The sequence below is a fragment of the Xenopus tropicalis genome, chromosome 2, assembly GCF_000004195.4.
Source record: "Xenopus tropicalis strain Nigerian chromosome 2, UCB_Xtro_10.0, whole genome shotgun sequence".
Lineage (NCBI taxonomy): Eukaryota > Metazoa > Chordata > Amphibia > Anura > Pipidae > Xenopus > Xenopus tropicalis.
In genome coordinates, this window is record NC_030678.2 from 9,026,725 (window position 1) to 9,050,712 (window position 23,988).

General features: G+C 39.5%; 1 long non-coding RNA gene across 3 annotated transcripts; it reads left to right on the forward strand.

Moving 5' to 3' along the window:
* The first annotated feature begins 1,047 nt into the window (after window positions 1-1,047).
* On the forward strand, window positions 1,048-19,538 carry LOC116408743. 3 transcript variants are annotated; one of them, XR_004221194.1, is made up of 10 exons: window positions 1,048-1,065; window positions 5,030-5,050; window positions 5,198-5,221; window positions 5,362-5,382; window positions 5,844-5,864; window positions 8,230-8,256; window positions 8,397-8,417; window positions 8,894-8,923; window positions 12,926-12,995; window positions 19,364-19,538. It is a non-coding gene; the product is annotated as an uncharacterized LOC116408743 (long non-coding RNA). The 3 variants fall into 3 exon arrangements; XR_004221193.1 differs by lacking the exon at window positions 1,048-1,065 and adding an exon at window positions 4,523-4,540; XR_004221195.1 differs by lacking the exons at window positions 1,048-1,065; window positions 5,030-5,050 and adding an exon at window positions 1,399-1,414.
* The last annotated feature ends 4,450 nt before the right edge of the window (window positions 19,539-23,988 follow it).

Below are 23,988 nucleotides of genomic sequence, written 5' to 3' on the forward strand. Positions count from 1 at the left end.
ATTAAAAAATAATTTTGGATTCTTTTTACTCCTAGCTGCAATATCCCTTTCCATTTCTATTTTAGCTTGCTTGATAGCTTTTTTGCATGCTTTATTTGCTTCCTTGTACCTGATGAAAGTTTCCGCTGTCCCAGCTAACTTGAATGCCCTAAAAGCACGTTTTTTCTTACCAACCTCGACAATAACACTTTTATTCAGCCATAAAGGTTTTGCTTTGCGATGCCTCTCCTTGCTTACAAGGGGAATATACTGTTGTGTATACCTACAAAGCAATGTTTTAAAGATGTTCCATTTTCCTTCTGTGTCTAACCCCATGAAAAGCCTTTCCCAGTTGACACATTGCAGAGATGCCCTTATACTGGCAAAGTCTGCACGTCTAAAATTGAGCGTTTTAGTTACTCCCTTATAGCGCTGTCTCTGCAGCATTATCTCAAAGGAGACCATGTTGTGATCACTGTTCCCCAAATGCTCACCCACACAAATGTTAGAGATGAGTTCATTATTATTAGATATTACCAGGTCCAAAATAGTGTCATTCCTAGTGGGTTCTTGAACCGCCTGAAATAAAAAGTCATTTAGCATATTTACAAACCTACTAGCTTTTTCTGACTTAGCCACCCCATTACTCCAGTCAATGTCCGGATAATTAAAGTCCCCCATAACAACAACTTGACCTAGTTTTGAAGCCTCCTCCATTTGCAACAATAGCTGGGCCTCATCCCCCTCATCTATACGGGGTGGTTTATAACATACACCAATGATCATTTTCTTTGTGACCTTCAGCCCTACAGAAATTTCTACCCAAAGAGATTCGACGTTTTCATTGGTAATGTCTTTATTACATGGCTTTAAGTCTGACTTTACGTAAAGACAAACCCCTCCACCCTTTTTAATCTCTCTGTCCCTCCTAAAAAGTGTATAACCATTTAAATTTATTTCAGATTTATACAGTAAAGTATTTTTTCAAAAATGTAGCATCCATTACGGCAGTCTGTGTTATTAGTCCAAGTGTAATAACTTCTAATCTGTTCTTTGTTTTAGCTGAAGCAGCAGCACCAGCCGCAAGTAAGTGAAACTTCTATTCGAATTTTTCTCAGCGCAATCCATTTCAGATTTATACAGTGAATTGTCTTTTCAAAAATGTAGCATCCATTACGGCAGTCTGTGTTATTAGTCCAAGTGTAATAACTTCTAATCTGTTCTTTGTTTTAGCTGAAGAAGCAGCAGCAGCAGCACCGGCTGCAAGTAAGTGAAAATTCTATTCGAATTTCGCTCAGCGCAGTCCATTTCAGATTTATGAAGTATTTTTTCAAAAATGTAGCATCCATTACATCAGTCTGTGTTATTAGTCCAAGTGTAATAACTTCTAATCTGTTCTTTGTTTTAGCTGAAGCAGCAGCAGCACCAGCCGCAAGTAAGTGAAAATTCTATTCGAATTTCGCTCAGCGCAATCCATTTCAGATTTATACAGTGAAGTATTTTTTCAAAAATGTAGCATCCATTACGGCAGTCTGTGTTATTAGTTCAAGTGTAATAACTTCTAATCTGTTCTTTGTTTTAGCTGAAGCAGCAGCAGCACCAGCCGCAAGTAAGTGAAAATTCTATTCGAATTTCGCTCAGCGCAATCCATTTCAGATTTATACAGTGAAGTATTTTTTCAAAAATGTAGCATCCATTACGGCAGTCTGTGTTATTAGTTCAAGTGTAATAACTTCTAATCTGTTCTTTGTTTTAGCTGAAGCAGCAGCAGCACCAGCCGCAAGTAAGTGAAAATTCTATTCGAATTTTACTCAGCGCAGTCCATTTCAGATTTATACAGTAAAGTAGTTTTTCAAAAATGTAGCATCCATTACGGCAGTCTGTGTTATTAGTCCAAGTCTCATAACTTCAAATCTGTTCTTTGTTTTAGCTGAAGCAGCAGCAGCACCAGCCGCAAGTAAGTGAAAATTCTATTCGAATTTTACTCAGCGCAATCCATTTCAGATTTATACAGTGAATTGTCTTTTCAAAAATGTAGCATCCATTACGGCAGTCTGTGTTATTAGTCCAAGTGTAATAACTTCTAATCTGTTCTTTGTTTTAGCTGAAGCAGCAGCAGCACCAGCCGCAAGTAAGTGAAAATTATATTCGAATTTTACTCAGCGCAATCCATTTCAGATTTATACAGTGAAGTATTTTTTCAAAAATGTAGCATCCATTACGGCAGTCTGTGTTATTAGTCCAAGTGTAATAACTTCTAATCTGTTCTTTGTTTTAGCTGAAGCAGCAGCAGCACCAGCCGCAAGTAAGTGAAAATTCTATTCGAATTTTACTCAGTGTAATTCATTTCAGATTTATACAGTGAAGTATTTTTTCAAAAATGTAGCATCTGTTACGGCATTCTGTGTTATTAGTCCAAGTGTAATAACTTCTAATCTGTTCTTTGTTTTAGCTGAAGAAGCAGCAGCAGCAGCACCGGCTGCAAGTAAGTGAAAATTCTATTCGAATTTCGCTCAGCGCAGTCCATTTCAGATTTATGAAGTATTTTTTCAAAAATGTAGCATCCATTACATCAGTCTGTGTTATTAGTCCAAGTGTAATAACTTTTAATCTGTTCTTTGTTTTAGCTGAAGCAGCAGCAGCACCAGCCGCAAGTAAGTGAAAATTCTATTCGAATTTCGCTCAGCGCAATCCATTTCAGATTTATACAGTGAAGTATTTTTTCAAAAATGTAGCATCCATTACGGCAGTCTGTGTTATTAGTTCAAGTGTAATAACTTCTAATCTGTTCTTTGTTTTAGCTGAAGCAGCAGCAGCACCAGCCGCAAGTAAGTGAAAATTCTATTCGAATTTCGCTCAGCGCAATCCATTTCAGATTTATACAGTGAAGTATTTTTTTAAAAATGTAGCATCCATTACGGCAGTCTGTGTTATTAGTTCAAGTGTAATAACTTCTAATCTGTTCTTTGTTTTAGCTGAAGCAGCAGCAGCACCAGCCGCAAGTAAGTGAAACTTCTATTCGAATTTTACTCAGCGCAGTCCATTTCAGATTTATACAGTAAAGTAGTTTTTCAAAAATGTAGCATCCATTACGGCAGTCTGTGTTATTAGTCCAAGTCTCATAACTTCAAATCTGTTCTTTGTTTTAGCTGAAGCAGCAGCAGCACCAGCCGCAAGTAAGTGAAAATTCTATTCGAATTTTACTCAGCGCAGTCCATTTCAGATTTATACAGTGAAGTATTTTTTCAAAAATGTAGCATCCATTACGGCAGTCTGTGTTATTAGTCCAAGTGTAATAACTTCTAATCTGTTCTTTGTTTTAGCTGAAGCAGCAGCAGCACCAGCCCCAAGTAAGTGAAAATTCTATTCGAATTTCGCTCAGCGCAATCCATTTCAGATTTATGAAGTATTTTTTCAAAAATGTAGCATCCATTACGGCAGTCTGTGTTATTAGTCCAAGTGTAATAACTTCTAATCTGTTCTTTGTTTTAGCTGAAGCAGCAGCAGCAGCACCAGCCGCAAGTAAGTGAAAATTATATTCGAATTTTACTCAGCGCAGTCCATTTCAGATTTATACAGTGAAGTATTTTTTCAAAAATGTAGCATCCATTACGGCAGTCTGTGTTATTAGTCCAAGTGTAATAACTTCTAATCTGTTCTTTGTTTTAGCTGAAGCAGCAGCAGCACCAGCCCCAAGTAAGTGAAAATTCTATTCGAATTTCGCTCAGCGCAATCCATTTCAGATTTATGAAGTATTTTTTCAAAAATGTAGCATCCATTACGGCAGTCTGTGTTATTAGTCCAAGTGTAATAACTTCTAATCTGTTCTTTGTTTTAGCTGAAGCAGCAGCAGCAGCACCAGCCGCAAGTAAGTGAAAATTCTATTCGAATTTTGCTCAGCGCAGTCCATTTCAGATTTATACAGTGAAGTATTTTTTCAAAAATGTAGCATCCATTACGGCAGTCTGTGTTATTAGTCCAAGTGTAATAACTTCTAATCTGTTCTTTGTTTTAGCTGAAGAAGCAGCAGCAGCACCAGCCGCAAGTAAGTGAAAACTCTATTCGAATTTTACTCAGCGCAATCCATTTCAGATTTATACAGTGAATTGTCTTTTCAAAAATGTAGCATCCATTACGGCAGTCTGTGTTATTAGTCCAAGTGTAATAACTTCTAATCTGTTCTTTGTTTTAGCTGAAGCAGCAGCAGCACCAGCCCCAAGTAAGTGAAATTTCTATTCGAATTTTACTCAGCGCAGTCCATTTCAGATTTATACAGTGAAGTATTTTTTCAAAAATGTAGCATCCATTATGGCAGTCTGTGTTATTAGTCCAAGTGTAATAACTTCTAATCTGTTCTTTTTTTTAGCTGAAGCAGCAGCACCAGCCGCAAGTAAGTGAAAATTCTATTCGAATTTTGCTCAGCGCAATCCATTTCAGATTTATACAGTGAAGTATTTTTTCAAAAATGTAGCATCTGTTACGGCAGTCTGTGTTATTAATCCACGTTTAATAACGTCTAATCTTTTCTTTGTTTTAGCTGAAGCAGCAGCACCAGCTGCAAGTAAGTGTAAATTCTATTCGAATTTTACTCAGCGCAGTCCATTTCAGATTTATACAGTGAAGTATTTTTTCAAAAATGTAGCATCCATTATGGCAGTCTGTGTTATTAGTCCAAGTGTAATAACTTCTAATCTGTTCTTTTTTTTAGCTGAAGCAGCAGCACCAGCCGCAAGTAAGTGAAAATTCTATTCGAATTTTGCTCAGCGCAATCCATTTCAGATTTATACAGTGAAGTATTTTTTCAAAAATGTAGCATCTGTTACGGCAGTCTGTGTTATTAATCCACGTTTAATAACGTCTAATCTTTTCTTTGTTTTAGCTGAAGCAGCAGCACCAGCTGCAAGTAAGTGTAAATTCTATTCGAATTTTACTCAGCGCAGTCCATTTCAGATTTATACAGTGAAGTATTTTTTCAAAAATGTAGCATCCATGACGGCAGTCTGTGTTATTAGTCCAAGTGTAATAACTTCTAATCTGTTCTTTGTTTTAGCTGAAGCAGCACCAGCCGCAAGTAAGTGAAAATTCTATTCAAATTTTACTCAGCGCAATCCATTTCAGATTTATACAGTGAATTGTCTTTTCAAAAATGTAGCATCCATTACAGCAGTCTGTGTTATTAGTCCAAGTGTAATAACTTCTAATCTGTTCTTTGTTTTAGCGGATTTAGCAGTACAAATCGCACGTAAGTGAAAATGTTATTCGAATTTCGCTATGCGCAATCCATTCTATGTTCATTAATTGCACAGTTATATAAATATCATGATATAGACAAAACTCTTTGCTTATTTCAATTGCTCACTTCTCGTCTGCTCTTTGTTTTAGCTGACGCAGCTACACCACCAGGTAAGGGACAATTTATTTACTCTCCCACAAATATGAAATCATGTTTTTCTCAAAGGAAGACATATCAATCATGGGGAAAAGCTTACTGAAAGTCATCTATACACTTTCTAAAGTAAATGTCTATTTGGATTTTGCTATGTGCAATCCATTCTATGTTCATTAATTGCTCATGATATACTGTCAAAGTTTTGACATAAATGCTGTTCAACATTACAGCACAATAATACAATATATTCTGGACCCTAAATTATAATAAATAAATGATTATTTTCTACTTGGCACTGTTCATTGGCCATAACACTCTAGAAATGCTGCCTTCTTTTTTTAAGTTTTCAAGAAGTGATTGCAAGATATGTAGATATGAGTGAAAGAAATCAAATTAACTGACTGTAATTATAATCATGAAAGTTGATGATTGTAACAACATTTCTTTTGTATCACTACTTTATTCATCATTCTAGATCAAACAACAGCAGGTTCAGGTAAGGGCTATGAATAATTCCTTTTTAAATGCACTGTTGATATTATTCTTTTATTCAGATTGAAGAATATTTAAGTTTGACATAAATGCTGTTCAAGATTACAGCACAATAATAGAAGAATTTTGGATACTCAAGTATTATTTTCTACTAAGCACTGCTAATTTTTCATGACACTCTGATGTGCTGCCTTTTTATTAAACTTTTCAAGTAGGGATTGTAAGGTATTTAGAGTGAAAGTTGTCAAAGTCGCTGACTGTATTTATAGTGATTAAAGTTGATGATTGTAACCAAACTTCTTTTGTATCTGTACATCATATATCATTCTAGATAAAACATCATATCATTCTTTCATTCAGATTGAAGCATATTTAAGCTTTGGCATACAGTAAATGCTGTTCAATGGAACAACACAATAATATATATGATGATGGACTGTTCAATAAGAATAAAAATGGGAATAATGATATATATTATATCAGTCGATATGGGGTCGGAAGAACGTTTCTGCAAGTATATTACTTGTTATTAACACTGTGTTATGAAACACTGATGGATATTGTCTAGTGATGAGAATGTATCTAAAAAACTACCGCAGAGGCTGAAATTTAGCTATAGGAGGGGGAGAAGCCTAAATGAAATTTTAAGACCCTTCTGATTCTGTGAAACAGTATACAAAACTCCAGCAGTTTAATTCTTTCAAATTAAGTCTAGTTCTGGGTACCTACTTTACTTATTTCTATGAAGATTTTCATTCATCCAGGTCATGGTATATCTAGTATAAATAAATCAAAAGCAACTGGACTTGTTAAGTAATCATTGAAGACATTTCCCTACTCATCCGAGCAGCAGTTGAACTGAAGAAGCTGCTCGGATGAGTAGTGAAATGTCTTCAATGATTACCTAACAAGTCCAGTTGCTTTAGATTTATTTATACTAGATATACCTTACTTATCCTTATACCAGCAAGACAAAGGATGTCATGTACTACAACTTTGATCATATTTATTAAGTGCGCCTGAGAGACAGCTTAACGGGCATATTAGGATGCTCGGACCCAAAAACACAGGAGAACAAAAACAAAAAACATATTGCTCAGCATTTGGTGGCTACTGATATGGTAGAGGCTATGCCAATAGAGCAATGTCCCTGCTAGAGTCAGAACTGGAGATTCTAATAAAATTGTGCTTAAAAGAGAGGCATATTATATTTATGAAACTAGACTGCTTGGCATCTAGAGGGTTAAATGGCCAGTTGGCTTTAACTTTTTTTAACCTTTATGTTTTTCATGGTGAGGGCAGTGAAGTTGCCCTTCCTAGTGATGTTAAATTATCAGATTATATTAATGCCATTAAGAGGGGCCTGAATAAGTTATTGAACAAGCATAGTATCCAAACCTATTGTGGTACTGAAATGTACAGTTAGTATTGATGTTAGTATATATGGTTTATGTATGTAGTGTACAGATAGGTCAGTATTGCTCTGTATGTGAGTGTATAGATAGGTCAGTGTGGGTCTGTATGTGAGTGGATAGATAGGTCAGTATTGCTCTGTATGTGAGTGTATAGATAGGTCAGTGTGGGTCTGTATGTGAGTGGATAGATAGGTCAGTATGGGTCTGTATGTGAGTGGATAGATAGGTCAGTATGGGTCTGTATGTGAGTGGATAGATAGGTCAGTGTGGGTCTGTATGTGAGTGGATAGATAGGTCAGTGTGGGTCTGTATGTGAGTGGATAGATAGGTCAGTGTGGGTCTGTATGTGAGTGGATAGATAGGTCAGTATGGGTCTGTATGTGAGTGGATAGATAGGTCAGTATGGGTCTGTATGTGAGTGGATAGGTCAGTGTGGGTCTGTTTGTGAGTGGATAGGTCAGTGTGGGTCTGTATGTGAGTGGATAGATAGGTCAGTATGGGTCTGTATGTGAGTGGATAGGTCAGTGTGGGTCTGTATGTGAGTGGATAGGTCAGTGTGGGTCTGTATGTGAGTGGATAGATAGGTCAGTGTGGGTCTGTATGTGAGTGGATAGATAGGTCAGTATGGGTCTGTATGTGAGTGGATAGATAGGTCAGTGTGGGTCTGTATGTGAGTGGATAGGTCAGTATGGGTCTGTATGTGAGTGGATAGATAGGTCAGTGTGGGTCTGTATGTGAGTGGATAGATAGGTCAGTATGGGTCTGTATGTGAGTGGATAGATAGGTCAGTGTGGGTCTGTATGTGAGTGGATAGGTCAGTGTGGGTCTGTATGTGAGTGTCCAATCCATTTCAGATTTATACAATGAAGTATCTTTTCAAAAATGTAGCATCTGTTACAGCAGTCTGTGTTATTAGTCCAAGTCTCATAACTTCTAATCTGTTCTTTGTTTTAGCTGATGCAGGAGCAACACAAGCCGCACGTAAGTGAAAATTCTATTCATATTTTGCTCTGCGCAATCCATTCTATGTTCATTAATTGCACAGTTATATAAATATCATGATATAGACAAAACTCTTTGCTTATTTCAATTGCTCACTTCTCGTCTGTTCTTTGTTTTAGCTGACGCAGCTACACCAGCAAGTAAGGGACAATTCATTTACTCTCCCACAAATATGAAATCATGTTTTTCTCAAAGGAAGACATATCAATCATGGGGAAAAGCTTACTGAAAGTCATCTATACACCTTCTAAAGTAAACGTCTATTTGAATTGTGCTAAGCGCAATCCATTCTATGTTCATTAATTGCACAGTTATATAAATTTCATGATATACTCTCAAAGTTTTGACATAAATGCTGTTCAACATTACAGCACAATAATTAAATGAATTCTGGACCCTGAATTATTAAAAATAAATGATTATTTTCTACTTGGCACTGTTCATTGGCCATAACACTCTAGAAATGCTGCCTTCTTATTTTAAGTTTTCAAGAAGTGACTGCAAGATATGTTGATATGAGTGAAAGAAATCAAATTAACTGACTGTAATTATAATCATGAAAGTTGATGATTGTAATGAAATTTATTTTGTATCACTACTTTATACATCATTCTAGATCAAACAACAGCAGGTTCAGCAAGTTCAGGTAAGGGCTATGAATAATTCCTTTTTAAATGCACTGCTGATATTATTCTTTTATTCAGATTGAAGAATATGTAAGTTTGACATAAATGCTGTTCAAGATTACAGCACAATAATAGAAGAATTTTGGATACTCAAGTAGATAAAAGAAATGATTATTTTCTACTAAGCACTGTTCATTTTTCATGACACTCTGATGTGCTGCCTTTTTATTAAACTTTTCAAGTAGGGATTGTAAGGTATTTAGATATACGTGAAAGTTGTAAAAGTCTCTGACTGTATTTATAGTGATTAAAGTTGATGATTGTAACCAAACATCTTTTGTATCTGTACTTCATATATCATTCTAGTTGAAACATCATATCATTCTTTCATTCAGATTGAAGCATATTTAAGCTGTGACATACAGTAAATGCTGTTCAACAGAACAGCACAATAATATGAATGATGATGGACCGTTCAATTAGAATAAAAATGGGAATAATGATATATATTATATCAGTCTGTTACGAATCATTCTGTTATGAGTGGAAGAAGGGAAGGTGAGTCCTTCAGGCAGGGGCTGTTACAGGATGGAGTAGGCGTGGACAGGACATAGGGGGTGTAGAGAAGATGGGACAGGATAAGATAGGATAGAGTGGGCGTAGACCAGACAGGACAGGACTGAATGGAGCGGGCATAGACCAGACAGGACAGGACGGAGCGGGCGTAGACCAGACAGGACAGAATAGTACAGAGCAGGCGTAGACCAGACAGGACAGGACAGAACAGGACAGAGCGGGCATAGACCAGACAGGACAGGACTGGACGGAGCGGGCATAGACCAGACAGGACAGAACAGGACAGAGCGGGCATAGACCAGACAGGACAGGATGGAGCGGACGTAGACCAGGCGAGACTAGACAGAAAAGGATGCAGTGGGCGTAGACCAGGCGAGACTAGACAGAACAGGATGGAGTGGGCGTAGACCAGGCGAGACTAGACAGAACAGGATGCAGTGGGCGTAGACCAGGAGAGACTAGACAGAACAGGATGCAGTGGGCGTAGACCAGGCGAGACTAGACAGAACAGGATGGAGTGGGCGTAGACAGAACAGGACAGAGCGGGCATAGACCAGACAGGACAGGATGGAGCGGACGTAGACCAGGCGAGACTAGACAGAACAGGATGGAGTGGGCGTAGACCAGACAGGACAGGACAGAACAGAACAAGACCAGGGGAGACTAGACAGACCAGGACGGAGCGGGCATAGTCCAGACGGGACCAGAAAGGACAGGAAGGGACAGAGCAGGCAAGATAAAGATCAGGAGGGAGGAGTGAGGAGCAAGGAGCAAGAACAGGGACAAGACAAAGGAGCAAAGGAAGCGAGGAAACAAGGCTAAGGAGCAAAGGAAGAAAGGAAACGTTCAGGCAACAAGTGTGAGGAGTTCTGGGCTTAAATAGGGCAGAGTCAGCCCTGATTGGCTGACCCCACCTAGCCAATAAGGCTGCTGGGGTGATGTTACCAAGCCCAGGACACAGGTGAAAGGGAATACAAGGCAATCACCTCTTACCAGGAGATCCTGGGATCAAACCCCAGCAGACCCTTACACAGTCGATATGGGGTCAGAACAAATTTATGCAAGTATATTACTTGTTATTAACACTGTGTTATGAAACACTGACCGATATTGTCAAGTGATGAGACAAGCTGAAATTTAGCTATAGGAGGGGGAGAAGCCTAAATGAAATTTGAAGACCCTTCTGATTCTGTGAAACAAAATGCAAACCTCAGTGGTCTAATTCTTTTAAATTAAGTCTAGTTCTGGGTACCTACTTAACTTACTATCCTTATACTGACAAGACAAAAGATGTCATTTACTATAACTATGATCATACGTATATATTTAGTGCGCCTGAGAGACGGCTTAATGGGCATATTAGGATGCTCAGACCCAGAAACACAGGAGAAGAACGAAAATAAAAACCATATTTCTCAGCAATTGGTGGCTACACACATAGTAGAGGCTATGCCAATAGAGCAATGTCCCTTCTAGAGTCAGAACTGGAGCTTCTAATAAAACCGTGCTTAAAAGAAAGGCAAATTATATTTATAAACTAGACTGCTTGGCATCTAGAGGGTTAAATGGCTAGTTGAATTTAACTTTTTTGAACCTTTAAGTTTTTCATGGTGAGGGCAGTGAAGGAAGCCCTTCCTAGTAAAGGTTGTAATGGCAGATTATATTAATGCCATTAAGAGGGGCCTGAATAAGTTATTGAACATGCATAGTATCCAAGGCTATTGTGATACTAATATCTATATATATATATAGTTTATGTATGTGAGTGCATAGATAGACAGGTCAGTGTGGGTCTGTATGTGAGTATATAGATAGGTCAATATGGGTCTGTATGTGAGTGGATAGATAGGTCAGTTTGGGTCTGTATGTGAGTGGATAGATATGTCAGTTTGGGTCTGTATGTGAGTATATAGATAGGTCAATATGGGTCTGTATGTGAGTGGATAGATAGGTCAGTATGGGTCTGTATGTGAGTGGATAGATAGGTCAGTATGGGTCTGTATGTGAGTGGATAGATAGGTCAGTTTGGTTCTGTATGTGAGTGTATAGATAGGTCAGTTTGGGTCTGTATGTGAGTGTATAGATAGGTCAGTATGGGTCTGTATGTGAGTGGATAGATAGGTCAGTGTGGGTCTGTATGTGAGTGGATAGATAGGTCAGTGTGGGTCTGTATGTGAGTGGATAGATAGGTCAGTATGGGTCTGTATGTGAGTGGATAGATAGGTCAGTTTGGGTCTGTATGTGAGTGGATAGATAGGTCAGTTTGGGTCTGTATGTGAGTGGATAGATAGGTCAGTATGGGTCTGTATGTGAGTGGATAGATAGGTCAGTTTGGGTCTGTATGTGAGTGGATAGGTCAGTATGGGTCTGTATGTGAGTGGATAGATAGGTCAGTATGGGTCTGTATGTGAGTGGATAGATAGGTCAGTATGGGTCTGTATGTGAGTGGATAGATAGGTCAGTATGGGTCTGTATGTGAGTGGATAGATAGGTCAGTATGGGTCTGTATGTGAGTGGATAGGTCAGTATGGGTCTGTATGTGAGTGGATAGATAGGTCAGTGTGGGTCTGTATGTGAGTGGATAGATAGGTCAGTATGGGTCTGTATGTGAGTGGATAGATAGGTCAGTTTGGGTCTGTATGTGAGTGGATAGGTCAGTGTGGGTCTGTATGTGAGTGGATAGATAGGTCAGTGTGGGTCTGTATGTGAGTGGATAGATAGGTCGGTATGGGTCTGTATGTGAGTGGATAGATAGGTCAGTGTGGGTCTGTATGTGAGTGGATAGGTCAGTATGGGTCTGTATGTGAGTGGATAGATAGGTCAGTGTGGGTCTGTATGTGAGTGGATAGATAGGTCAGTATGGGTCTGTATGTGAGTGGATAGATAGGTCGGTATGGGTCTGTATGTGAGTGGATAGATAGGTCAGTGTGGGTCTGTATGTGAGTGGATAGATAGGTCAGTGTGGGTCTGTATGTGAGTGGATAGGTCAGTATGGTCTGTATGTGAGTGGATAGATAGGTCGGTATGGGTCTGTATGTGAGTGGATAGATAGGTCAGTGTGGGTCTGTATGTGAGTGGATAGATAGGTCAGTGTGGGTCTGTATGTGAGTGGATAGGTCAGTGTGGGTCTGTATGTGAGTGGATAGGTCAGTATGGGTCTGTATGTGAGTGGATAGATGGTCAGTGTGGGTCTGTATGTGAGTGGATAGATAGGTCAGTATGGGTCTGTATGTGAGTGTATAGATAGGTCAGTTTAGGTTTGTTGGTGCTGGGTTTACTTGGAAAAGTTGAACATGATGGACTCTTGATGGATTTGTTTTAAATACTTAATTCTTTAGTATTTAGGTGTATCAGATTTTTTTGCATTTGTAACATATCTTGTGTTATGATGTATTATGTATCTGTCATTTCTGGAAACTAATTATATAATTTATATGGATTTACAGGTTTATTCAATATGATTTTTTCATTCATATGAAAATTTACTTCACTGACTTAGCGGTGACATCAAGTGGTGTAAGAACAAACTTCACTTTCAATGTTAATGTTAAGTTTATGCTGTTAACTGACATAATGTTTGGTGCCAGTTTTGGAAGGGGCAGGATATGGTATTTTGTATTTTGTCCTTGATATGTTGGTTAAATGTTGGATATACAAATATGATGAATAAACAACAGTACAGGTATCAGATCCCTTATCCAGTAACCCATTATCCAGTGTTCCAAATTACAGAAAGGTCATCTCCCATAGACTCCATTTTAATCAAATAATTCACATTTGTAAAAATTATTTTCTTTTTCTCTGTAATAATAAAACAGTACCTTGTACTTGATCCCAACTAAGATATAATTACCCCTTATTGGGGGCAGAACAGCCCTATTGGGTTTATTTAATGGTTAAATGATTCCCTTTTCTCTGTAATAATAAAACAGTACCTGTACTTGATCCCAACTAAGATATAATTACCCCTTATTGGGGGCAGAACAGCCCTATTGGGTTTATTTAATGGTTAAATGATTCCCTTTTCTCTGTAATAATAAAACAGTACCTGTACTTGATCCCAACTAAGATATAATTACCCCTTATTGGGGGCAGAACAGCCCTATTGGGTTTATTTAATGGTTAAATGATTCCCTTTTCTCTGTAATAATAAAACAGTACCTGTACTTGATCCCAACTAAGATATAATTACCCCTTATTGGGGGCAGAACAGTCCTATTGGGTTTATTTAATGGTTAAATGATTCCCTTTTCTCTGTAATAATAAAACAGTACCTGTACTTGATCCCAACTAAGATATAATTACCTAGGCACACATACATTTACACATATATATAAACAATATATATCAATACCTATACTACCAAACTGTAGACCTTAAGATAACAATAGTCTTGGATATTCTGCTTGTTCAGGAACTCATCCAGGCCCCTCTAAAAAGGCATTAACAGAATCTACTATCACAACATCCCCCGGCAGGGCATTCCCCAACCAGACGGCCCCAACTGTGAAAAACCCACTACGCTGCTTCAACTGAAAATTGTGTTCCTCTAATCTAAAGGGGAACCCTCCGCTGCATTGATCTTTTCAATGAGAAAAAAAATCCCCCTGCTCACTGTTAGTAATCCCCTCTAATATGCTTGTAAATAGTAATCATGTTGGACAGTCTAACCTCATAGTTTAACCCTTCCATCCCCTTTACCAGTTTAGTTGCAGTCTCTGCACTCTCTCCAGCTCATTAATATCCTTCTTAAGGACTGGAGCCCAAAACTGCCCCCCCATACTCAAGGTGAGGCCTTACCAGGGTCCTATAAAGAGGCAAAATTATGTTTTCATCCCTTAAGTTAATGCTTTTTATAAATGCAAGACATCACTTTATTTTCTTTAGTAGCTAGTGATGAGCAAATCTGTCTCATTTTGCTCTGTTGAAAAGTTTGTCAAACTGCTGAAAAATTAGCAAAACGGCAAAAAAAATTATAAAATGCATTGAAAAATTTAGGAAATTCATTGAATAGTTGTTTTTTTTCTCAAACCCCAGATTTATCAGTTAAGGATACCCCCCAACACATTACCATTTAGTGTATAACTTGCATTTTAGTAATTTCTCCCAAAGTGTATAACCTTGCATTTATCATCATTAAACCTCATTTGCCAGTTTGCTGCCCAGTGGCAAATCATCAGTTTGCCCTCAGATATGATATTGCATAGGACAGTAAACCAGTCGTCAAGTGAGTTGGCTTTACAACCTGAAGAATTCCCAAACTACTTTTTCAAGTCCCCCCAAAAATAACAAGGATATAAACAGGCCACAGCGTGATTAACAAATCACTGTTAAAATTCTACAATAACATTATATCACCACATGGAATGTTGCCCACCGGAAGACCACCACCAACTGGGCTACCTGCCATGCTGGCCGACTGTCACAGGAGCAACACGTGGCAAAGTGGGAGCAGGCAACCAGAAAAACCACCGTCCAGGGACCCTTATCCGAGGAAACCACATCCACCTTAGCACACTTGTGCCTAAAGCTTGGGCATAAGCCTCCCACCCCTGGCATGCATTCCTCTCCAGCTGTGATAATAAGGCACCCGTAGCATATTATAATGCCCCCTCCCCTGTAAACTTACCACAAACAAGGGCAGGAGAGTGGGATGTTGCTTATCCTCTGCTCCACTGTAAAAGATAGGAACTCCCTCTCCTGGTTTCCCTATACCTCATTGTCTCCTCCTAACTTCCTATTCCTGCTGCCATAATGTTAACCCTTTGCTGCCCTCCCCCATTCCCTTACACTTAACTATCCTTCCTCACACAGTCAAGGCCCTTCCTTTTTAGTAAGTCTGAGTCTCCCAAAAGGTTAGTTTCTTGCTTTTTACCGCCGTTCTATTGTGAGTGTACTCACGTATGGACTTTGCGTGTGGAATGGCAGCTGTACTTCCTCAGATGTGAAAGCGCTCCACAGGATTGTCAGGGCAGCAGAGAAAATAGTCGACTGCTCTCTCCCTTCCTTGGAACAGATTTATATCTCTCGATGCCGGAGAAAAGCTATGGACATTATACATTACCCATTACATCCCGGTCACTGTTTCTTTAAAGGAACAGTAACACCAAAAAAATTCAAGTGAATAAAAGAAATTCCAATATAATGTACTGCTGCTCTGCACTGGTACAACTGGGGTGTTTAAAGAATGCAGCTGTGTAGCCATGGGGGCAGCCATTCAAAGGAGAAAAGGCACAGGCACTTAGCAGATAACAGATAAAACACTATTGTATTCTACAGAGCTTATCCGTTATCTGCTATGTAACCTGTGCCTTTTCTCCTTTTTTCCAGCTTGAATGGCTGCCCCCGGGGCTACACAGCAGCTTATTTATATAAACTATAGTAGGGTTTCTGTAGCAAACACCCCAGCTGTACCAGTGCAGGAATGGCTGCCCCCGGGGCTACACAGCGGGGTATTTATATAAACTATAGTAGGGTTTCTGTAGCAAACACCCCAGCTGTACCAGTGCAGGAATGGCTGCCCCCGGGGCTACACAGCGGGGTATTTATATAAACTATAGTAGGGTTTCTGTAGCAAACACCCCAGCTGTACCAGTGCAGGAATGGCTGCCCCCGGGGCTACACAGCGGGGTATTTATATAAACTATAGTAGGGTTTCTGTAGCAAACACCCCAGCTGTACCAGTGCATAGAGATGTAGCGAACTGTTCGCCGGAGAACTAATTCGCATGAAAATCGGGTGTTCGCAAGTTCGCGAACTTTTAGAGATGTTCGCAATTTTGGGTTCGCCTTAGCTGGAGCCAAATTTTAACCTCTCACCCCAGAGCCAGCAGATACATGGCAGCCAATCAGGCAGCTCTCCCTCCTGGACCACCCCCGGACCACTCCCTTCCATATATAAACCGAAGCCCAGCAGCCATTTTACATTCTGCCTGTGTGTGCTTGATGAGTTAGCATAGGGAGAGAGCTGTGCAGGGATTTGAGGGAGAGTTTAGGTAGCTTTGCTGGCTAGTAATCTACTTTCTACTGCTCTGTATGTAGCTGCTGTGGGCAGCTGTCCTGCTGATCTCATCTGCTGTAACCCAATAGTCCTTGTAAGGACTGCTTTTATTTTCTGATTACTGTTACTCTTCTTTTCATTGTGTACTGCAGCTCCGTCTGTGTGTGTTGGAGACAGGTGTGCTGCTCATAGTAGTGCACCAGCACCAACCACACATTCACATCATTTTTTTATTTGTGTTTTTTTACTTTGCTACTGTAATTTATAGAGCCGAGTGCTATTAGTCTAGCTGTGTTGGGGACTGGTGTGCTGCTCCTAGTAGTTCACCCCCAGCACCAACCAGAGATCACTTTTTTTTTATTATTATTTTTTTTTAATTTAACTTACTGTTCTTTAATGTGTCCAGTGCTGTTTGCTGTTATTCATAGTAGTGCACCAAACACGTTACACATAGTAGTGACATTGCATTGCAATAAAATCACCTGAGCGATGTTTTTCCACCAGCAATAATATATTCCGTATCCACTACTGCAGCGTTTTGTCTTTGCGTGTGAACCGGCTGTAACCTTTACACAACTTGATTGGCATGTAGACGCCGGACGTTTGAAAGCAGTTTATTACACAAGTTTAGAAATGTAGTGTGATTTCTGCCCTTTACAGCTCAAAACGCAACGCTGTGTCAACAACGTATTTTTCAGAGAAATTTTTGCCCTTGATCCCCCTCCTGCATGCCCCTGTCCGGGTCGTGACACCCTTTAAACAACTTTAAAATCAGTTTTCTGGCCAGAAATGGCTTTTCTAGCTTTTAAAGTTCGCCTTCCCATTGAAGTCTATGGGGTTCGCAAAGTTCGCAAAAGTTCGCACTTTTTGGCGGAAGTTCGCGAACGGGTTCGCAAACTTTTTTTGTGAGGTTCGCTACATCTCTACCAGTGCAGGAATGGCTGCCCCCGGGGCTACACAGCGGGGTATTTATATAAACTATAGTAGGGTTTCTGTAGCAAACACCCCAGCTGTACCAGTGCAGGAATGGCTGCCCCCGGGGCTACACAGCGGGGTATTTATATAAACTATAGTAGGGTTTCTGTAGCAAACACCCCAGCTGTACCGGTGCAGGAATGGCTGCCCCCGGGGCTACACAGCAGGGTATTTATATAAACTATAGTAGGGTTTCTGTAGCAAACACCCCAGCTGTACCAGTGCAGGAATGGCTGCCCCCGGGGCTACACAGCGGGGTATTTATATAAACTATAGTAGGGTTTCTGTAGCAAACACCCCAGCTGTACCAGTGCAGGAATGGCTGCCCCCGGGGCTACACAGCGGGGTATTTATATAAACTATAGTAGGGTTTCTGTAGCAAACACCCCAGCTGTACCAGTGCAGGAATGGCTGCCCCCGGGGCTACACAGCGGGGTATTTATATAAACTATAGTAGGGTTTCTGTAGCAAACACCCCAGCTGTACCAGTGCAGGAATGGCTGCCCCCGGGGCTACACAGCGGGGTATTTATATAAACTATAGTAGGGTTTCTGTAGCAAACACCCCAGCTGTACCAGTGCAGGAATGGCTGCCCCCGGGGCTACACAGCGGGGTATTTATATAAACTATAGTAGGGTTTCTGTAGCAAACACCCCAGCTGTACCAGTGCAGGAATGGCTGCCCCCGGGGCTACACAGCGAGGTATTTATATAAACTATAGTAGGGTTTCTGTAGCAAACACCCCAGCTGTACCAGTGCAGGAACGGCTGCCCCCGGGGCTACACAGCGGGGTATTTATATAAACTATAGTAGGGTTTCTGTAGCAAACACCCCAGCTGTACCAGTGCAGGAATGGCTGCCCCCGGGGCTACACAGCGGGGTATTTATATAAACTATAGTAGGGTTTCTGTAGCAAACACCCCAGCTGTACCAGTGCAGGAATGGCTGCCCCCGGGGCTACACAGCGGGGTATTTATATAAACTATAGTAGGGTTTCTGTAGCAAACACCCCAGCTGTACCAGTGCAGGAATGGCTGCCCCGGGGCTACACAGCGGGGTATTTATATAAACTATAGTAGGGTTTCTGTAGCAAACACCCCAGCTGTACCAGTGCAGGAATGGCTGCCCCCGGGGCTACACAGCAGCTTATTTATATAAACTATAGTAGGGTTACTGTATCAAACACACAACTTTTACCAGTGCAGGGCAACTGTACATTATATTTCTTTTACTTATATTTTCTATTACAGAGTAATAAAGACAAGAGCAACCCACTTTAAAAACAGTTTCTATCCTAAATCAATTATGGCCCTTAATTTAAAGTAGAGAGTATTGTTAATCTTTTACTTTAGTAATGTGTATTGTACAGTAATTGGCATAGTTAATGTAACTGTGTATATTTTCTTGGTGTATTATTCTGTATTGTGCTTCTGCCTTGCCTTGAGTTGATTGCATTTGCAATGTCGTTGTTCAAGTGACAATGACAATAAAGACTATTCATTCATTCATTATAGTAAATCATTGCTGTCCATTATCACCCATCCAAAATATCTATCTCTTGGCAGGACATTTGGCCATGCAAAGGGGCAGAATTTAATGGGGGGGGCGGGAACACTGATCCATTGTAAGACATAATTGTATGGTTCTAAAGAAATGAGATGTTATATTAAAATGTCCTAGTTTTACCATCACTGATGCTAGGTGCTATGCATAAACTCTATACAAGAACTTGGCCTTCAGTCTTGTACCTTTATATAGTTATGGAACACCTCGCTTATATTATCCTTATATCATATGTACATTTTCTAACACTTACCCAAAAATTTGAAATAGCCAAATTGCTAAGTTACCTCCAATATTTTCATTTCATTTGAAGTGAATTTTTTCTATTTTTTGTTTTATATTTCTAGGGTCCGTGTAATGATTGTACCGGAAAAGAACTGGACTGGATATACTGAGATATCATCAGAATACAGCATCTTACAAATTTTAATTCTGAATGTTTTATGTAATTGTGTCTGTGTAAAGAAATTCTTCCTTTGTATGTATACTTGATTTAATCCCAATAAAATAGTTGTAATTGTACTTAGTGTCTTTCTGTCTTAACACACATTAAAGGGATAGTAGACCCCTTTATTCAGTGTAGTAGGGCTTGTGCTTAACACATAATTCTTGCCTTTTGTTTAATTTTTTGATATAAGCAGGACAAACTGTAATCCCATAATCCTTTGTTTTGTCAGCAGAAGCCCACTATGCAGTAGATTTTTCATTTCTAAGTTCTGCCTATGTTTCCAACCTTTGTGGTCTTCCACAAACGTATATCAGTGGAAATGGGAGAATGCAGTGTAAAGCCTGATATTCTGACCCAAAGGCAATGCTTGATGGGAAACTGCAGTGTTACTGCCCTATGGAACCCTATCAACTGTATCACACATACAGGTACTGCGTATGGTTTCTTTCCTCCCCCCCCCCAAGGCCTGCACTTGTGTATGGCTCTGCTCTCCCTGTATATATTCATTCTGCAACTGAACACTAGATTATATGAGGGGGGAACACTAACACAGCTCGGCGTTGGGGATCATAACAAGGTGGAAAGGAAAGTCACACAACAAAGGATGCGCTGAAATAATGACTCAGCTAAAGTCTAGCTTCAAACTCAAGTGCCAGACCAGGACTTCAGTTTTTTAGTGAGCAGCCAGACAGTACTATGATTGGTTGGCTTTTATGCATGTTTAATAGGGAACAGGCAGTGACTAGAGCAATCATAGGAAAGAAAAATATTGTGAGTCGATCCCTAAGCTCAGGTCATTGACATCAGCCAAGAGCAGACTGAGCATGTGCAGTAGTTGGGCAAGGCAAAAGATGGAGAGCCTGTTTTGTAAGTAGGAGTCCATTAGGCAAGGAGATTATATGTGCACAGGTTACCTACCTCACAAGAACCAAACATGGAATAGCTACAATTTTCCCATTTACCCTGTTTAGACCAAGGAATAACAAAAACTATTGATTAAAACTATAGGCAAAAAGTATGTTCAGCATAAGCCCTATTATTGCCCTCTTGTTCTGCCTCTTCAGCCAGATTGGGATTTTATTTAGAGTTTTATAAGAAGTATTGATGACACCCCCCATTCCTTTTGTCACCAGATCCCTGCCTCACTGCAAGGGTTTAAGGGAGAGGAGCTCAAGGAATGTGTAAAGTAGCAACAGCAACAGGTCTAGCCTCCCCCTTTAAATAGGTGCTTTCAATAACCCTATTTCACTTTCGTTGCTGTTTTTGTATTGTATACGGGTATGGGATCCCTTATCCTGAAACCCGTTATCCAGAATGATCCGAATTATGGAAAGCCTGTCTCCCATAGACTCCATTATAATCAAATAGTTGAGAATTTAAAAACTGATTTCCTTTTCTCTGTAATAATAAAACAGTACCTGTACTTGATCCCAACTAAGATATAATTATCCCTTATTGGGGGCAGAACAGTCCTATTGGGTTTATTTAATGGTTAAATGATTCCCTTTTCTCTGTAATAATAAAACAGTACCTGTACTTGATCCCAACTAAGATATAATTATCCCTTATTGGGGGGCAGAACAGCCCTATTGGGTTTATTAAATGGTTAAATGATTCCCTTTTCTCTGTAATAATAAAACAGTACCTGTACTTGATCCCAACTAAGATATAATTACCCCTTATTGGGGCAGAACAGCCCTATTGGGTTTATTTCATGGTTAAATGATTCCCTTTTCTCTGTAATAATAAAACAGTACCTGTACTTGATCCCAACTAAGATATAATTACCCCTTATTGGGGCAGAACAGCCCTATTGGGTTTATTTCATGGTTAAATGATTCCCTTTTCTCTGTAATAATAAAACAGTACCTGTACTTGATCCCAACTAAGATATAATTACCCCTTATTGGGGCAGAACAGCCCTATTGGGTTTATTTCATGGTTAAATGATTCCCTTTTCTCTGTAATAATAAAACAGTACCTGTACTTGATCCCAACTAAGATATAATTACCCCTTATTGGGGCAGAACAGCCCTATTGGGTTTATTTAATGGTTAAATGATTCCCTTTTCTCTGTAATAATAAAACAGTACCTGTACTTGATCCCAACTAAGATATAATTACCCCTTATTGGGGGCAGAACAGCCCTATTGGGTTTATTTAATGGTTAAATCATTCCCTTTTCTCTGTAATAATAAAACAGTACCTGTACTTGATCCCAACTAAGATATAATTACCCCTTATTGGGGGCAGAACAGTCCTATTGGGTTTATTTAATGGTTAAATGATTGCCTTTTCTCTGTAATAATAAAACAGTACATAAGTTTTTTAGTGAAAAGAACAAACATTTATTGGCTCAGAAGATTTAACACAAATTCAAAAAAACATAAGCCATACTATACCACAGTGGAAAGGAAAACCCAGTGCCTCATGGTACCCACTCTCACATGAGGCACTGGGTTTTCCTTTCCACTGTGGTATAGTATGGCTTATGTTTTTTTGAATTTGTGTTAAATCTTCTGAGCCAATAAATGTTTGTTCTTTTCACTAAAAAACTTATGTGTTGATTTAAATTGTTTAACATTCAGGACCTTTTAGTGAATTTAACTTAAGTTTTTCTGCTCAATTTATTTTTTCTTGATTAATAATAAAACAGTACCTGTACTTGATCCCAACTAAGATATAAGTAATTCTTATTGGATGCAAAATAATCCTATTGGGTTTAAATAATGTTTTATTGATTTTTTAGTAGTCTTAAAGTATGGAGATCCTTATTATGGAAAGACCCCTTATCTGGAATACCCTTGGTCCCGAGCATTCTGGATAACGGGTCCTATACCTGTATCATAAAATTACTTTATTTTTGTACCAGCTGCTTAGGAGTATTTAAGCTGAAATCTGAAATGTTTTGTCTGCTTTTACTCTATAGGGTTGAGTTATTATTGTGGGGTACTGTGCTAAAACAGACGAAACATGCACTAATCTTTGGAAGTTTGTACCTTGTCCCTAGACAGTTACCATGTTGCACCCAAATTCAAAATCCTTAGCACTCACGTTAGTAAACTCAAAGAAGTGCAGAGCTCGAATGTATTCAGCTCCGGCAACAACAGTCAGCTCCTGTCATGCCCCTCCTCGCCCCTGCCCTAATTGCTTGTGCTTTGTGCATTGGTACTAAAGGGAGCAATTAACCCTTACTGCTCTTACACTTGTTGCAGAATCAATGGTAAATGATCCCAAATATCCCTAAAATCCAAATTTCTTTATTAGACATCGCAAAATATTTTCAAGTGGAAATAGGTACTTTGGAATAAAATAACCAAACATCATTCCTCACTGTCCATTGCCTATTAAATTGCTTCCAGGCAACCAACATCATAGATGTATTTCAGGGTTACAGTAGCCACACCTCAATATCTAAAATAAAATTTGCACCATTTTAACCTTTGTCCAGGTGACCAACGGAATAGATTTTTTCCAGAAATCACTCCATTACCTGTCAACCTATTTAAAAGTGACCACATTCACGGAAGTATTTCAAGGTTATAGGAACCAAATATTGCATCACCGCCCGGCATTAGTGATGAGTGAATCAATAGGAGGTAGAATGCTCTGGTTACCTGTTTAAAAGCAAATATCTTATTGGTTGCTATGGGTTACTGCTACTGGGCAGAGTGCTTTTTACTGCATAAGGGGGTATGTAATAAATATATATGCAGACATTTATTCTCTATTTATGTTTTGTCCTACCATGGTGTCAGCACATTATAGATGCCACTAAATGACCAGCATTATAACATTGTATGGGTTTCAGACAGTCTCGAGTCCCAGTTGCTCTTAACCTGACTCTCTTACACATGATTCTGTGTTTTACATGTAATTGTTTAGTTGTCTGTGACATCATACTGCCTGGCTACAGACTGGAGAGAAACCTGATTGGCTGGATGCCCCAGTGCACTTTTGGGAGAGAGAAGGCGTGGCTAGGTTTGGAGCCAAAAATCAGGGTGGGAAAGGGTATTTCCTCCAGGAGGGGAGAGTGGAACTGTGTCCTCAGAGAGAGTCAGTAGTGGCTAAACCCACACAGGTTTCCCAAAGCAGGGTTTCATACTGTAGCATGTTATAAGTGTAACCCTTTCTTGGCACACTCACTTAATTTTGGGCTATATATAGACTTAGAACAGAAGATTTGGGTTCCCTAATGCAGATAAAAGGTACTGGGACTGGGATTTTAGTGCAGTGCTGCCACCTAGTGGACACTGAGAAGCACACCTCAAGGGGATTTCCACTGGGAAATAATCACATACAGTTTGCAGTAAATATCAACTTTATATAATGAAGTGAAAATAAAATAGCATTAACATGCAAACAGTAATAACCCTGCTTTGGGAAACCTGTGGGGTTTTGTCACTACTGGCTCAGTCTCTCTGGGGACACAGTCCTACACTCCCCTCCTGGAGGAAATACCCTTTCCCAGTTCAGTCCTGGCAAAGTCCCTTCCCCAGAGCTCTTTCCCCAGGTAGTGCTATC